The sequence below is a fragment of the Heteronotia binoei genome, chromosome 6 (assembly GCF_032191835.1).
Source record: "Heteronotia binoei isolate CCM8104 ecotype False Entrance Well chromosome 6, APGP_CSIRO_Hbin_v1, whole genome shotgun sequence".
NCBI classification, from domain to species: domain Eukaryota; kingdom Metazoa; phylum Chordata; class Lepidosauria; order Squamata; family Gekkonidae; genus Heteronotia; species Heteronotia binoei.
Genome location: NC_083228.1, coordinates 138,698,403 through 138,716,260, shown reverse-complemented (window position 1 = coordinate 138,716,260; position 17,858 = coordinate 138,698,403). Strand labels below are relative to the sequence as shown.

Genomic DNA, 17,858 nt, shown 5'->3' with positions numbered 1-17,858 from the left:
TGCATACGAAAGCTTCTACCTTGAATGAAACTTTGTTGGTCTTAAAGGTGCCTAACTTTGGACTATTGCTGCCTACGGCTACCTACCTGGATCTATTGTTCTCTGAGCACTGGTGACAGCCTTTGTAATTCTCTCTGTGGGTGATCTGTTTGTCCTCAGCCAAAGTACAGAAGGAGATCGATGCCACAGTGGACCCCGGCCACGTGATCTGCTATGAGGATCGGAAAAACTTGCCCTACACAAATGCTGTGATTCACGAGGTCCAGCGCTTCAGCAACATCATCGCAATCGGGGTACCCCGGTTATGTGTGAAAGACACATTGATCCGACAGTTTTCCATTAAAAGGGTAAAATGAATTGGCTTTTCACACAACTTTCTTTCCTTTTAATGTGGGAGGATGTAGCTCAGATTTCTTTCTTTCTCTCTGTCTCTCTGGGCGTTTTCGCACTGACCTTATTCCGGAGCGATGTCCCTCTTCACCGCGCAGCGTCTGCGCGGATTTCGCACACGTTGCTCCGCAGAACCCGGAAGAGCCACAAAGTCCCGCGGCTTTTGCGTCGCAAATGTAAACCGCCAGAAACCAGTTTACATTTGCGACGCAAAAGCCGCGGGACTTTGCGGCTCTTCCGGGTTCTGCGGAGCAACGTGTGCGAAATCCGCGCAGACGCTGCGCGGTGAAGAGGGACATCGCTCCGGAGTAAGGTCAGTGCGAAAACGCCCTCTCTCTCTGCCTCTCTGTCTTTGTCTCCCTCTCTCTGTCTCTCTCTCTTTTTTTTTGGTGGCATTTTTATTCCCTTCCTCTCCAACTGGATAGGAGGTCATAAGTCACAAATGGGGACACGTCCCAGCTCTTTAGTTTGGAGAAACCAATAATGAGAGTGTGATAAGGTGTGCCTGCAAAAAAAGCAGTTTGTACTGGTGTCCCCATTTGTGAATAACTGATGATATTGGGAAACTGTGATGCGTTGATCGCTGCTAGAGTCTACAATTGAGAAAGGCGTGTCCGAAACCGGTATTGTATACTACATTGCCACGTGGATAGCTGTCTTCTCTGGATTCGCATCAAGGATCAATGGATACTGAGGACTTGATTTCCATACAAGAATTTTCTATGACACGGACTTTTGTTACACTTGGCTGTAAATTGGTAATGTATCTTTAAGAATATAGAGTGTTGTGCTACTCGTTTTTTCTTGGTGTTGCTAATCTATACTGAGTAGCCATTGTTTGTTACCCACCTGGAGGTTGGCAGCCCTATAGCTACAGTATGCATTTTTAGTGTTGATTTAAATAAATAAATAGAAGAAGAAGATATTGGATTTATATCCCGCCCTCCACTCCGAAGAGCCTCAGAGCGGCTCACAATCTCCTTTACCTTCCTCCCCCACAACAGACACTCTGTGGGGCTGAGAGGGCTCTCACAGCAGCTGCCCTTTCAAGGACAACCTCTGCCAGAGCTATGGCTGACCCAAGGCCATGCTAGCAGGTGCAAGTGGAGGTGTGGGGAATCAAACCCGGTTCTCCCAGATAAGAGTCCGGATACTTAACCACTACACCAAATAGGCTCTACCCAGATTTGCCTAAATCCGCATTTCTAAGCCCTCAAGTCTCACTGTGGAGAGAAGAGCAGAAAATATGCAAGTGATGCTCTGTATTCTTATGACCTCCTATCCAGTTGGAGAGGAAGGGGATAAAAATGCCACCAAAAAGAGAGAAGTTTACAAGTCTCACTGTGGAGAGAAGGGCAGAAAATAAATACTTTAACTGATAATTTTGTGAAAGCGTTTCCCTGAGATCTTGGATGGCGGAGGTCTTATTTACGAGGGCCCCTTCCCACTTCCCCTCATTCTCTCTGAGAGAAAAAACAATAATTAATTCGTTGCTTTCCCCCTCGCAGGGCACCATCATTTTCCCAAGCATCGCTTCGGCCTTGTATGATCCTAACGAGTGGGAGACACCAGGAGAGTTCAACCCGAGCCATTTCCTGGACAAAGATGGGGAATTCACCTGCCCCGAAGCCTTCGTTCCATTTTCTATAGGTGACTCGATTGCTTGTGAACATCTGTTTCCATGAGTACTGTGTAGAACTCTGGTCACCGCACCTCAAAAAAAGATATTATAGCATTGGGAAAAGTCCAGAAAAGGGCAACTAGAATGATTCAAGGGTTGGAACACTTTCCCTATGAAGAAAGGTTGAAACGCTTGAGGCTCTTTAGCTTGGAGAAACGTCGACTGAGGGGTGACATGATAGAGGTTGACAAGATGATGCATGGGATAGAGAAGGTAGAGAAAGAAGTCCTTTTCTCCCTTTCTCACAATACAAGAACTCGTGGGCACTCAATGAAATTGCTGAGCAGGCGGGTTAGAATTGATATCAAAGGAAGTTCTTCACCCACGTGGAATTCACTGCCACAGGAGGTGGTAGCGGCTACAAGCATAGCCAGCTTCAAGAGGGGATTGGATAAACATCTGGAGCAGAGGTCCATCAGTGGCTATTAGCCACAGCATATTGTGGAACTCTCTGTCTGAGGCAAGTGATGCTCTGTGTTCTTAGTGCTTGGGAGGGACAACAGTGGGAGGACTTCTAGTGTCCAGGCCCCCCTGATGGACCTCCTGATGACACCTGGGTTTTTTTGGCTCCTGTGTGACACAGAGTGTTGGACTGGATGGGCCATTGGCCTGATCCAACATGGCTTCTCTTATGTTCTTATGAATCAGAGTCTGGAGTTCAGATTCAAGGGGATATCTTCAATGCTTCTCAGGGCTTTTTTTGTAACAGGAACTGCTTTGCATACAAGGCCACACACCCCTGATGTAGCCAATCCTCCAAGAGCTTACAGCAGGACCTGAAAGAAGAGCCTTGTAAGCTCTTGGAGGATTGGCTACATCAGGGGTGTGTGGCCTGATATGCAAAGGAGGTCCTGCTAGAATTCCTTACAGGGCTCTTCTTACAGGGCCTACTGAAAGCTCCAGGAGGATTGGGTACAACAGGGGGTGTGGCCTAATAAGCGGAGGTCCTGCTAGAATTCCTTACAGGGCTCTTCTTACAGGGCCTATTGAAAGCTCCAGGAGGATTGGCTACATCAGGGGGTGTGGCCTAATATGCAAAGGAGGTCCTGCTAGAATTCTTTACAGGGCTCTTCGTACAGGGCCTGCTGTAAGCTCCAGGAGGATTGGCTACATCAGGGGTGTGTGGCCTAATATGCGAAGGAGGTCCTGCTAGAATTCCTGACAGGGCTCTTAGTGCAGGGCCTACTGGAAGCTTAAGGAGGATTGGCTACATCAGGGGTGTGTGGCCTGATATGCAAAGGAGTTCCTGCTACCAAAAAAAAAAGCCCTGACCTTCTTATGTGACAGTCCAGCATTAGGATCAATATGCACTCAAGCAGAAATGGGGATTTCCCCCCCTTTGCTGTCTTGCCTTTTTGCTATGAAGTCCTCAAAAGGGGTTTAAAAACCCATACACCCCAACGATGCTGTGAAATATCCCACGGTCCACAATTAAAAACCAGTTTAACAAGAATCCACCTTGAAGAACCAGACAGAAAAATGCCTAGGTGGGAAAAGAGAAAGTTTTAACAAGGTTTCTAAACGACACCTTGCTGTTACCTGGACGTCCCAGGCTAACCTGATCTCATCCGATTTCGGAAGCTAATCGTATTCACTTTCTAATGATAGGGTTGGGGGAGCTCGGGGGCAATGCTTTGGTGTCGTCCTCTCCGTCTCTCTCTTCCTCTGAAAGAGAAAGAAGGAAAGACACCTCGACTGAAAGTAGTACTAGAAAGGAGTACTTTTCTCCCTTTCTCACAATACAAGAACTCGTGGGCATTCGATGAAATTGCTGAGCAGACAGGTTAAAACGGATAAAAGGAAGTACTTCTTCACCCAAAGGGTGATTAACATGTGGAATTCACTGCCACAAGAGGTGGTGGCGGCCACAAGTATAGCCACTTTCAAGAGGGGTTTTGATAAAAATATGGAGCACAGGTCCATCAGTGGCTATTAGCCACAGTGTGTGTGTATATATAAAATTTTTTGCCACTGTGTGACACAGAGTGTTGGACTGGATGGGCCGTTGGCCTGATCCAGCATGGCTTCTCTTATGTTCTTATGTCCATCAGTGGCTATTAGCCACAGTGTGTATGTGTGTGTGTGTGTGTGTGTGTGTGTGTGTGTGTATATATATATATATATATATCCTCCCTGGGGCCTGGCTGGCCAGTCAGAATTGCTGCAGGGCCTAGAAAAGTTGCTGTCACAGTTCAATATATATATAAATTATATATATATAATTTTTTTTGCCACTGCGTGACACAGAGTGTTGGACTGGATGGGCCATTGGCCTGATCTAACATGGCTTCTCTTATGTTCTTATGTGACACAGAGTGTTGGGCTGGATGGGCCATTGGCCTGATCTAACATGGCTTCTCTTATGTTCTTATGTGACACAGAGTGTTGGGCTGGATGGGCCATTGGCCTGATCTAACATGGCTTCTCTTATGTTCTTATGTGACACAGAGTGTTGGATTGGAGGGGCCATTGGCCTGATCTAACATGGCTCCTCTTATGTTCTTATGTGACTCAGAGTGTTGGACTGGATGGGCCATTGGCCTGATCCAACATGGCTTCTCTTATGTTCTTATGTGACACAGAATGTTGGACTGGATGGGCCATTGGCTTGATCTAACATGGCTTCTCTTATGTTCTTACTGGGAGAACTCGTTTGGGAAGGGGATGGTCAAAACTTTGGAAAACACCTGGCCAGCTTGGATGTCTAAGAGCAAAGTTAAAACCAGTGCCGGATTAAACCCTGTGGAGGCCCCTAAGCAGTCGGAATCTCGGGGGGTCCTCTGGAAATTATCTCAGAGCCGGAGCACCCACCCCACCACCCGCAGACCCCGCTGCAGCCCGCAGGCCCTTCTCCATACCATACCAAACCTTTAATGGCATAACAGTTGCAAATAAAAATACACACAAAATAAAAAATTAAACATTGGAGATAAAATCAACATGAAACCAAGCTAAACAGATGCATTCATACACGGTCAGATTTAAATTTAAGGATGTCAGCCAAAAATTTGGCCACAGCCCCGCTAACCTCCCCCTCAGAATCGTTCAATAAATAATAACAGGGTGGCAGAATAGACAAATCTGGGGAGAAAGAAAGCTTACAAAATAAGCCTTTACGGAGATTATGATAAAAGGACACAATCTTGCAATGTAGGCTGAGTTGAGTCGGGAATATTCGCTCCACAGGAACAGAGCCTGTCGCCTAAAGGGACTCGATGATATCTCCCTTATAAAACTTTGGAGGGAAACGCATTTAGTCTAGCCAACAGAAACGCCCCGCGATGACTTAGAAAGCTCAAGTCTGAGAGATAATGGGGCATTTTGCCACAGAAAGCGTGAAGACCTAAGGAAGCTGGGGAGCAAATATAACGGTCTGTTGGACGTAGTTTCGTTTCCTGCACCTCCAACAGTCTCAGTTTAATACATCTGAAGGTATATGACTCATCAGAAGTAAAAAAAAAATCATCAACCTCTATCCCCAACCAGGCCCCTTCTCAAAAGCCCCTTTGACAAAGCTGCGGGGGAGAGGCAGAGAGAGACTTGGCGATGACGCCACCAGCAGCCACACCGGGCAAGTCGGGCAAAGAGCAGCTCAGTCGCTGGCTGGGAGGGCTGCAAGCAGGGAGGAAACCTGGGGGGGGGGGGAATGGCCCAGAGCCCCTGAAGGCATGGGGACCCCTACTTGGCCGAATTGTTAATCCGGCCCTGGCTAAAACGATGACATTTCAGAGCAAACTCTGGCCACCTTGTTCCAACTTACACTGCAACTTATTTGCCCACTTTTCCTTTTGGACCAGTTTTAAGAAAACATTTTCAGTAACCGTGATGTTTGGACCTCAGAAAAAGGGTCATAAGGTCTAACCTGGAAACGCCTTCGCCTACCCCAGGGGTGGCCAACGGTAGCTCTCCAGATGTTTCTTCCCTACAACTCCCATCAGCCCCAGCCAGCATGGCCAATGACTGGGGCTGATGGGAGTTGTAAGCAAAAAAACATCTGGAAAGCTCCCATTGGCCACCCCTGACCTAGACGACCCAGGTTAGTCTAGTCTCCTCAGATCTCCCAAGTTAGGCAAGGGTTGCCAGGTCCAATTCAAGAAATATCTGGGGACTGTGGGGGTGGAGCCAGGAGACTTTGGGGGTGGAGCCAGGAAACATCGGAGGGGGTGGAGTCAGGAGCAAGGGTGTGGCAAGCACAATTGAACTCCAAAGGGAGTTCTGGCCATCACATGTAAAGGGACCGCACACCTTTTAAATGCCTTCCCTCCTTTGGAAATAATGAAGGATAGGGGGCACCTTCTTTGGGGGCTCATAGAATTGGGGGCTTATAGAACTGGACCTCCTGGTGCCAGGTGCCATCTGGAGGTCCACCAGGACACTAGAAAGAGCCAGTTTGGTGTAGTGGTTAAGTGTGCGGACTCTTTTCTGGGAGAACCGGGTTTGATTCCCCACTCCTCCACTTGCATCTGCTGGAATGGCCTTGGGTCAGCCATAGCTCTGGCAGAGGTTGTCCTTGAAAGGGCAGCTGCTGTGAGAGCCCTCTCCAGCCCCACCCACCTCACAGGGTGTCTGTTGTGGGGGAGGAAGGTAAAGGAGATTGTGAGCCGCTCTGAGACTCTTCGGAGTGGAGGGCGGGATATAAATCCAATATCTTCTTCTTCTTCTTCTTCTTCAATCCTTTTGAAACTTGGGGGGGTGTTTTGAGGACTGGCCAGCTGGCTTGGCTTGGAGATGCGATGTAAAGAGAGCAATGCCTTCTCCAAGCTGGCTAACAGGGTGGTGGGAGCTTCAAGAGTTACACAATATGTGTCAAAGATCTACATGTGGCTCCCGAGCTGCAATTTGGCCACTCCTGGACTAGGCTAAATTCCACCAGAGCCCCAATAATCTGGAACAACTTTCCAGAAGCCATCAGGGCCCTGCGGGACTTATCACAGTTCTGCAGGGCCTGTAAGATCCTGATGGCATATGACATCTAAATGGGAGAGGGCTGCCACCCCCACCTGGACTTATCTTGTATTAATACCAACTTCCTGGGATTCGATGGACTTGGAGAGAGGGCGACACCATAAGATCCTGCCTTTAATAGATGTAGTAGCATCACTGTGGTTTTATTTGATTGTTTTATTGGCATGGTTTTAATCAGGGCTTTTTAAGTACATAAGACAATAAGAGAAGCCAAGTTGGATCAGACCAACAGCCCATCCGGTCCAACACTCTGTGTCACACTGTGGCCAAAAAAACCCAGGTGCCATCTGGAGGTCCACCAGGACACTAGAAACCCTCCCACTGTGGCCTTCCCACAAGCACCAAGAATACAGAGCATCACTGCCCCAGACATAAGAACAGAAGAGAAGCCATGTTGGATCGGGCCAATGGCCCATCCAGGTCAACGCTCTGTGTCACACAGTGGCCAAAAAACCAGGTGCCATCAGGAGGTCCACCAGTGGGGCCAGGACACGGGAAGCCCTCCCACTGTCCCCCCCCCCCCCCACAAGCACCAAGAATACAGAGCATCACTGCCCCAGACATAAGAACAGAAGAGAAGCCATGTTTGATCAGGCCAATGGCCCATCCAGGTCAACACTCTGTGTCACACAGTGACCAAAAAACCAGGTGCCATCAGGAGGTCCATTAGTGGGGCCAGGACACCAGAAGTCCTCCCACTGTTGCCCCTCCCAAGCACCAAGAATACAGAGCATTATTGTCCCAGACATAACAACATCAGAGAAGCCATGTTGGATCGGGCCAATGGTCCATCCAGGTCAACACTCTGTCACACAGTGGCCATCAGGAGGTCCACCAGTGGGGCCAGGACACGGGAAGCCCTCCCACTGTCCCCCCCCCCACAAGCACCAAGAATACAGAGCATCACTGCCCCAGACAGAGAGTTCCAACAATACGCTGTGGCTAATAGCAACTGATGGACCTAACAGCCACTGATAGAAAAAGCCCAGCAGGAATGCATTTGCATATCAAGCCACACCCCCTGGCGTCACCACTGTTTCGCAAAAGGCCTTTTTGTTGCAAAGGCCCAGCTTGAGCTCATTTGCCTATTAGGCCACACCCCCTGACACCAATCCAGCCGGAACTGCATCCCTAGGCATTCCTGCTCAAAAAAGGTCCTGGTTTTAATACCGTTTCCTAATGTTGCCTCTGTTCATTTTATGTGGTTAGCCGCCTTGAATCTTCGCAGAATGGGCAGGATATAAATCTAACGTAAAATAGTAATAATAATAATTGTTGTTGTTATTCTTGAATTGGACCTGGCAACGCTAGCTGGGCCTTCCCGGAGGGACAGTGCCTCGGGACAAGTCTGGGTTTATATTTCCCAGGTGCGTCGTGATAGAGGCCTTGGATTCCCCTCCGGGCAGCCCTTTCTCACACCACCGCCAAACAGAAACACCTCCCTGTTCATTTTTGCTGTCTGCTATGCAACAAATCCCTGAGGGGGTCTCTGCGCTAGTCTTTTGCAACCTGCGCAAAAAAAAAGTCACTGTGCGGCACCTCAAAGATTAAGAGAGTTAAGAAAGCCTAAGCTTGCTGAATTACAGCGGAGAAATGCACAATCTGTGCACAGTCCGCACTCAGTCTTTATGTATGAGATGAGTAATTCTCTTGCTGGAGCCCCGTGGCGCAGAGCAGAAAAGCTGCAGTTCGAACTCTCAGCTCACGACCTGAGTTCGATCCCGGCGGAAGCTGGGTTCAAGCAGCCGGCTCCAGGTTGACTCAGCCTTCTATCCTTCCGAGGTTGGTCAAATGAGTCCCCAGCTTGCTGGGGGGGGAAGCGTAGATGACTGGGGAAGGCAATCGCAAACCACCCTGTCAAAAGTGTGCCGTGAAAACGTCATGATGCGATATCGCCGCAGAGTCGGAAACGACTGGTGCTTGCGCAGGGGACTACCTTTACCTTCTTTCATTCTCTTGCTATATTCAACGCATGGACCGATGAAAGCTCACGTTGATCCAGAAAATGGTCCCTGGTTTCATTTGCAAAGTGAACTCACGTTGGCTCTTGCTACCAAGAAAAAGCAATGAGAGAATCATGGAACAAAAGTGAGAGAAATACAAAAATATAACCATGAATACTTTCTAAATCAGGGGTGGTCAAACTGTGGCTCGGGAGCCACATGTGGCTCTTTCACACGCATTGTTTGACAAACTTTCTAAAAAGTTTTCCTCACAAAAAATGGGGAAATCACCAAAACGTGTCAAGCAGACAGATGGGAACCTTCCTCAGGCCGCTGTGGCTGCCTAGGAGAAAGTAATTGAAAAAGCATGATGGGAGTAAGGTTTTATTATGACAATTCTAATTCAAGAAGCATTTTTAAGGTAGATGCTGAGCTGATATAATTTAGTACACCTTCTGGTGATGTCAGGGGTGTGGGGCAATGGCAAATGAGTTGTGCTAATGGGCTCTGGAACTTCTTTTTCTACAAAATGACCCCTGGTTACAGCAATTGGACGGTGGCTCAGTGGTAGAGCAACTGCTTGGGAAGCAGAAGGTCCCAGGTTCAATCCCTGGCATCTCCAAAAAAGGGTCCAGGCAAATAGGTGTGAAAAACCTCAGCTTGAGACCCTGGAGAGCCGCTGCCAGACTGAGAAGACAAGACTGACTTTGATGGACCAAAGGTCTTGTGTTCATATGTTCAGTTTACCGTCGGAGTTGCCAACCTCCAAATAGAGCCTAGAGCAGGGGTGCAAACATGTGGCCCGGGGGCCAAATCAGGCCCCCGGAGGGCTCCTCTCAGGCCCCTGACCAACTGGCTCTTGTCTGCTTCCTTCTCCCTCTTTCTTACTTCCGTCTGCATCTCAGCTTGCTTTGCAAGGCTTGCTCAATTGCGCAGGAGCTACAAAGCAAAACCTTGATTTTCTCCATCGGCTGAGGCTCCTCCCTCGGGGAGGAAGGGGAGGTGGAAAAGCTTGCTTTGCCAGGCTCTCTCAATCGCACAGCAGAGCTATTGAGCCGAGCCTCTCTTCCTTCTATTGGCTGAGGCTCCTCCCCCTCCCGGTCCCCTGGGGAAGGAAGGAAAGAGCCAGAGCTTCCTTTGCCCAGTTCCCTGGAGCCCATGGGAGAAATACAAAGAAAGCACCTTTAAGACTGACAAGTGCTAAAGTTTTAAGCTTGTTTTATTTTAAGATTTTTTTTTTTAAAAAAAATCTTTAATCACGTTTCTGTGTCCTTTATAAAGTTTCTATCTCTGCTACCTAATCTTAAATAGGTACGCACATGGCCTGGCCTGACATGGCTCGGCCCGACAAGGCCTCATTTATGGCAGATCTGACCCTCATAACAAATGAGTTTGACACCCCTGGCCTAGAGAGCCCCCAGAATTACACCTCATCTCCAGACTACGAAGACCCATTCCCCTGGGAAAACACTGGCTGCTTTCGGAAGGTGGCCTCTATAGAAGATGAAGAAGAAGATATTGGATTTATGACCCGCCCTCCACTCAAAGTCTCAGAGCGGCTTACAATCTCCTTTATCTTCCTCCCCCACAACAGACACCCTGTGAGGTAGATGAAGATATTGGATTTATATCCCGCCCTCCACTCCGAAGAGTCTCAGAGCAGCTCACAATCTCCTTTCCCTTCCCTTCCTCCCCCACAACAGACACCCTGTGAGGTAGATGAAGATATTGGATTTATATCCCGCCCTCCACTCCGCAGAGTCTCAGAGCGGCTCACAATCTCCTTTCCCTCCCTCCCCCACAACAGACACCCTGTGAGGTAGATGAAGATATTGGATTTATATCCTGCCCTCCACTCCGAAGAGTCTCAGAGTGGCTCACAATCTCCTTTACCTTCCTCCCCCACAACAGACACCCTGTGAGGTGGGTAGAGCTGAGAGGGCTCTCACAGCAGCTGCCCTTTCAAGGACAACCTCTGCCAGAGCTATGGCTGACCCAAGGCCATTCCAGGAGCTGCGAGTGTAGGAGTGGGGATTCAGACCTGGGTCTCCCAGATAAGAGTCTGCGCACTTAACCACTACACCAAAAGTGGCCTTATATTACACTGAGGTCCCTCTGTTCCCGAAATCCTAACTTCCTAAGGCTCTACTTCCCATCCCAACATTGGAAGCATTATTTACAGTGCATGTGCAATTTTGGGGCCCTCATCTCTCTCCTCTTCTTCCCCCCTCCCACAGGACACCGGATGTGCCTGGGAGATAATTTGGCAAGGACGGAGCTCTTCCTTTTCTTCTCCAACCTCCTGAAGGCCTTCGCGTTCCGTTTCCCAGAAGGAGTGAAAGCCGTAAACATGGAGCCCGTTTCGGGGGGCACGTTGCAGCCTCACTATTTCGAGATTTGTGCCGAAGCTCGCTAAGCTTCGCGCGGCCGAGACGGAGTGGACTTGGGTAGCCGCGTGACAGTCGTTCGGGACAGCGACTTCATGAATCTCGTTTTCTGCTGGAAGAGTCTTTGGAATTGTGAGAATCTCTGGTCTGGTCAAAAGACCATTCTTTCGTTTCCTTCTGCCTCCTGAGGATTCGCCTTAATCCTTCTTTACAGTGTGTCTCCCGGGTTTATTGTAGACTGCAGGTCTTATTATTATTATTATTATTATTATTATTATTAGTTTATTTATATCCCGCCCATTCTCCCATTGGGGGCTCAGAGCGGAGTACAGCAAATAGAAATAAAGACACAATAAAATCATAACACCAATTACAACGTTCATGAAAGTGCAGCAAAATGACATGGCAGCAAGGTGGTATAACTAGGGTTGCCAATCCCCAGGTGGGGGCAGGGAAATTCCCTGGTTTGGAGACCCTCCCCCCGCTTCAGGGTCGTCAGAAAGCGGGGGGAGGGGAGGGAAATGTCTGCTGGGAACTCTGTTATTCCCTATGGAGATTTATTCCCATAGAAAATCATAGAGAATTGATCCACAGGAATCTGGGGCTCCGGGGGCTGTTTTTTGGGGTAGAGGCACCAAATTTTCAGTATAGCATCTAGTGCCTCTCCCCAAAATACCCCCAAGTTTCAAAAAGATTGGACCAGGGGGTCCAATTCTATGAGCTCCAAAAGAAGGTGCCCTTATCCTTCATTATTTCCTATGGAAGGAAGGAATTGAAAAGGTGTGCCATCCCTTTAAATGTGATGGCCAGAACTCCCTTGGAGTTCAATTATGCTTTTCACAGCCTTGATCTTGGCTCCACCCCTAATGTCTCCGGGCTCCACCACCAAAGTCTCCTGGCTCCACTCCCAAAGTCCCCAGATATTTCTTGAATTGGACTTGGCAACCCTAGGTATAACACAAAATAGTACCACAATACAGCATCACGGTACAGTAGAGCAGCAGAGCAGAAGGGGGGAGGCCAACCAATCAATGAATAGATGCCCGCTGCCTCATCCAAAGTAGGTAGGGCTTCCAAGTTCCCGGGCTGGGTGGAGCTTCCCCTTCCTGGGAGGTTCCCAACCTGCCACTTGCATTGGGCTGACAGATCCTCCCCAAATGTCACTGGAGTGATGACATCACTAGCAGTGACATCATCATGCTGGCGACATTGTGCGCCGGCCACTCTAGGAGCTTCTGGGGAAACGCTATGGTTTCCCCCAGATGCTCTAGCAATTTGGGAGGGAAAACTCTATGGTACCTATTGTACCATAGAGTTTTCCCTCCCAAATTGCTAGCGCGTCCAGGAAAACCATAGAGTTTTCCTGGGAGCGCCTAGAGCGGCTGGCGTGTGACATCGCCGGTGCGATGATGTCGCTTGCATATGATGGCATCACTCCGTGTGCGCGAAAGCGGTCCCCCAGCGGAGGCTGCGGGGGACTTAGGATTGCCAAGTCCAATTCAAGAAATATCTGGGGATTTTGGGGGTGGAGCCAGGAGACATCGGGGCGGAGCCAGGAGCAAGGTTGTGACAAGCAAAATTGAACTCCAAGGGAGTTCTGGCCATCACATTTAAAGGGACAGCACACCTTTTTAAATGCCTTCCTTCCATAGGAAATAATGAAGGATAGGGGCACCTTCTTTTGGGGCTCATAGAATTGGACCCCCTGGTCCAATCGTTTTGAAACTTGGGGGGTATTTTGGGGAGAGGCACTAGATGCTATACTGAGAATTTGGGTGCCTCTACCTCAAAACACAGTCCCCCCCCCAGAGCCCCCAATACCCACGGATCAATTCCCCATTATTCCCTATGGGAATCATTCTCCATAGGGGACTAATTGCCCAGTAGACGTTTCCCTTGTTGATGCACCTGTGCTTAGTGAGGGTGGCCTTTAGTGACGCAAAGAATGAAGGCTTGCACAGCAGTCTTAAAACCACTATATATACTATTTATTTACACCTCCACTCTTCGAACCGACAGAACGCTCCGCTGCACCTCCACCATACATATCCCACACACAGTAAAGTGTCTTTGTCCATTTATACATAAGGTCCACCCAGGTAACCAATCAGCTTGCTGCTGAGTCATGCTGACATTGCCCAGGCTGATGCAATCTGGCAACCAGCCACCTTCTGTCACTTAGATGATCTACCTGGCAGTTCTGTTACTTTCACTTTCCCAGCATATGCATAGAAACTGCTTGGCTTTGCCTATATACTGACATCCCTCCCCCCTCTGCCACTTTCTGATGACCCTAAAGCAGTGGGGGGCCCCTCCAAACCTGGGGATTGGCAACCCTCTCTCTCTCTCACACAAACACACTTACTGGGTCTGGTTCTTCCACAACATCTGAAAAGAACAGGGGTTATGCTGCTCTCTCTCTCTCTCTCACACACACACACACATTTAGTTGCTCTGAAACGGAAGCGAAACCAAGGGACCGTGCTGCTGACCCTTCCCATGAAGTACTTCCTGCTCAACTTTAAAGGCACACACACACATTTTGAAACGGACCTGTTTGCAGGTTTCTAAATCTGCCCAAGATCTCGAGCTGTATGGTGGCTGTGTGGGCAGGGCTTTCCCCACCGGCCAGCTGTCTGGGAGCGGAGGAAAGCCTGTAAAACCAGAGAATCCCCCGCTGGGACCTGGGGATTGGGAAACCTAGGGGGACTTGGCAATCCTACTTAGAGGGGAGGGCCACAGTACAGATCCCAACGTCAAAGTTGCCTAAATGGCAACATGCCTTATTAGATGGGGTTTTTTACCACTCCAATAGGATCAACTCAAAGATTCTTGGAAGTAATAACAGAGGCCTCGACATCCCAGATTTATCAATGTATTATCAGGCATGTAACTTCGTTAATGTAGTTAAATTAACAGATAAGAAAGAACAAAATAATTGGAGGCATATAGAGGAGTTAGTTAATTGTCCTCTTCAAATAGAAAGTTGATCTGGAGGTCAAAGAAATGAGACCAAAATCTATAGAAGTTAACCCATTTTTTGTTTAATTTGACCTTGCAAATGTGGGATAAACATAGATCTCACTTGGCCCCAGTGATCTCTCCTCTTTCTGCTTTTACTAATCAATCCTGGTTTGGGTGAGGGCAGAGTGATCAGGGTTTTGATTTCTGGAAAAAGAAAGATGTATATAGATTGATAGAGTTAACTAAAAACGGACAGTTATGTTCTAAATTAAAGCTAGAAAATAAGCTTCAGTCATGGATCTCCTGGTTGGCCTACTTGCAATTGCAACATCTACTGGACTCCTCTCAAATTAAATCTTCAGTCACTAGACAGCTAACTGAACAAAGCAGGAGTCAAGTGGCACCTTTAATACCAACAAGGTTTTATTCAGAATGTAAGCCAGGGGTGACCAAACTGTGGCTCAGAAGCCACACGTGGCTCTTTCATACATATTTGTGGCTCTCGAAGCCCCCACTTCCCCATTGGCTGGCTTGGAGAAGGCATTTGTTGGTGGCTTGGAAAATGCATTTAAAGTTAAAGTTGCTTTCTTTCCACCTCTCCCTCCCTCCTTCCTTCCTTCCTTCCTTCCTTCCTTCCTTCCTTCCTTCCTTCCTTCCTTCCTTCCTTCCTTCCTTCCTTCCTTCCTTCCTTCCTTCCTTCCTTCCTTCCCTCCCTCCCTCCCTCCCTCCCTCCTTCCTTCCTTCCTTCCTTCCTTCCTTCCTTCCTTCCTTCCTTCCTTCCTTCCTTCCTTCCTTCCTTCCTTCCCTCCTTTCCTCTCTCCCTCTTGTGGTTCTCAAGCATCTGACACTCATGTCTTGCGTCTCTCAAACATCTAATGTTTATTCTATGTGGTTCTTAAGTTGTGGAAGTTTGGCCACCCCTGATGTAAGCTTTCGTGCACTCTAAGCACATTTCATCAGACGAGGAATCAGGCACAATGAGCAGAGCTACATATAGCTGGCAGGCAGTGGTTTAGAATGCAAAACGGTACAAATTTAAGATCCAACAACGGAATAGTAAAATTAACAAATTGAGCAAACCTTTGATCTAGGTAGCATGAGGATGAGAAAGCAATAAAACAGGAGTATGTCAATGAATGTCTGTTAATCACTCGTTATAAGTCTGGGCCGAAAAGGCATTTCTATCTCAGTTTTCCCATCCAACTAATTTACTTTTTAACATGTAACATACATATAGTTTGCCATTAGGAGAAAAACACATTGAAATATAGTGGAAGATGGGTTTAGTATATGTAATGAGATAAACAGCCCATATCCATAGTTGAGTCTGTCAGTACAGCTAAACGGGAAATACATTGGATGTTCTTGTCCACCTAATTTACTTTTTAACATGTAAACATCATTCTAGGTTGCCATTAGAAAAAAAAGAAAACAAGAAAATATAGTCAAAATGGGTTAAGTATATGTAATGAGATAAACAGCCAATATCCCTATTTGGTAGGGTTGCCAAGTCCAATTCAAGAAATATCTGGGGACTTTGGGGGTGGAGCCAGGAGACATTGGTGGCGGAGCCAGGAACAAGGGTGTGACAAGCACAATTGAACTCCAAGGGGGTTCCGGCCATCACATTTAAAGGGACAGCACACCTTTTTAAATGCCTTCCTTCCATAGGAAATAATGAAGGATAGGGGCACCTTTTTGGGGGGCTCATATAATTGGACCCCCTGGTCCAATCGTTTTGAAACTTTGGGGGGTATTTTGGGGAAAGGCACTAGATGCTAAACTGAAAATTTGGTGCCGCTACCTCAAAAAACAGCCCCCCAGAGCCCCCGATACCCGCGGATCAGTTCTCCATTATTCCCTGTGGGAATCATTCTCCATAGGGAATAATTGTCTGGTAGACATTTCCCTTCTCCCCCCCCCCGCTGCTTTCTGATGACCCTAAAGTGGGGAGGGGCTCCAAACCTGGAGGGGATTGGCAACCCTCTCTCTCTCTCTCTCTCACACACACACACACACACACACACACACACACACACACTTACTGGGTCTGGTTCCTCCACAACGATATCTGAAAAGAACAGGGGCTATGCTGCTCTCTCTCTTTCTTTCTCTCTCACACACACAGTTGCTGTGAAACGAAAGCAAAACAAGCCGAGGGACCGTGTTGCTGACCCTTCCCATGAAGTACTTCCTGCTCAACTTTAAAGGCGCACAGACACATTTTGAAATGGGACCTGTTTGCAGGTTTCTAAACCTGTCCAAGGTCTAGAGCTGCATGGTGGCTGTGGGGGTGGGGCTTCTCCCGCCGGCCAGCTGGCTGGGGGCGGGGGGAAGCCTGTAAAACCGGGGAATCCCCCGCTGGGACCTGGGGATTGGGAAGCCAACTATTTTGAGTACGTCAATACAAAAAATTATTCTGATACACTATTCTAAAAGAGAAATACATTAGAATACTGTAGATGTATAACTATACTCAGTGAGAGTGGATTCAGCTAACTGAACTTGAAAAACGAATGAAGGCATACGATGGAAAACTTTCAGGTCTCGCCTCAAAGATCTATAAAACGTTACTGGTCAAAGGGTCAAAAGTCATGGAGAAATGCCAATTATCAGGGGTCATTTTGTAGCAAAATAGGTGGTGGAGCTCATCCAGGGATTGTTTTGCAGCTGCACCTACTACTCAATGGACAAGGAGGTGGAACTCTCGGAAGGAGGAGGAGGAACTCTCGGAAAGGTTCAGGAGCTGTGCTCCTGTGAGCTCCTCTCGAATCTGAGGCCTGCCAATTATATTGGCTGGAAATCTCCCAAAATAGAATTGCAGGTTCAGATTTGGGGAAAAATATCAGGTAATCCATTCCTATACTCAAAAGTATTTAGTATTCATTTCCAAGCTTTTAAGACTTTAACAAAATTGTATAGGAGCCTGTCCCCCTTAGGCAGCCCCGTGGTGCAGAGTGGTAAAGCTGCAGTACTGAGGTCAGAACTCTCTGCTCACAACCTGAGTTCGATTCTGGCGGAAGCTGGATTCAGGTAGCCGGCTCAAGGTTGACTCAGCCTTCCATCCTTCCGAGGTCGGTAAAATGAGTCCCCAGTTTACTGGGGGGGAAAGTGTAAATGACTGGGGAAGGCAATGGCAAACCACCCCGTAAAAAAAAGTCTGCCGTGAAAACGTCGTGATGCAATGTCACCCCAGAGTCGGAAACGACTGGTGCTTGCACAGGGGACCTTTCCTTGCATAAAATTCTGCCAACTTACCCTTCACTCTCTTGGAAAGGATGTAGATCAGGGGTGTCAAACGTGCAGTTCGGGAGCCGAATCAGGCCCCTGGAGGGCTCCTATCAGGCCCCTGAGCAACGGGCTGTCATCTGTTTCCTTCTCCCTCCCTTCCTTCTGCGTAACAGCTTGCTTTGCAAGGCTTGCTCAATTGCACAGGAGTTACAGAGCAAAACCTCTATTTTCTACATAATCTGAGGGTCCTTCCTTGGGGAAGAAGGGGGGGGAGGCAGAGCTTGTTTTTCCAGCCTC

General features: G+C 48.1%; 1 pseudogene; it reads left to right on the top strand.

Moving 5' to 3' along the window:
• The window catches only part of LOC132574466 (cytochrome P450 2J6-like), a 64,515-nt pseudogene extending 52,787 nt beyond the window's left edge, over window positions 1-11,728 (top strand).
• Window positions 11,729-17,858: the final 6,130 nt, after the last annotated feature.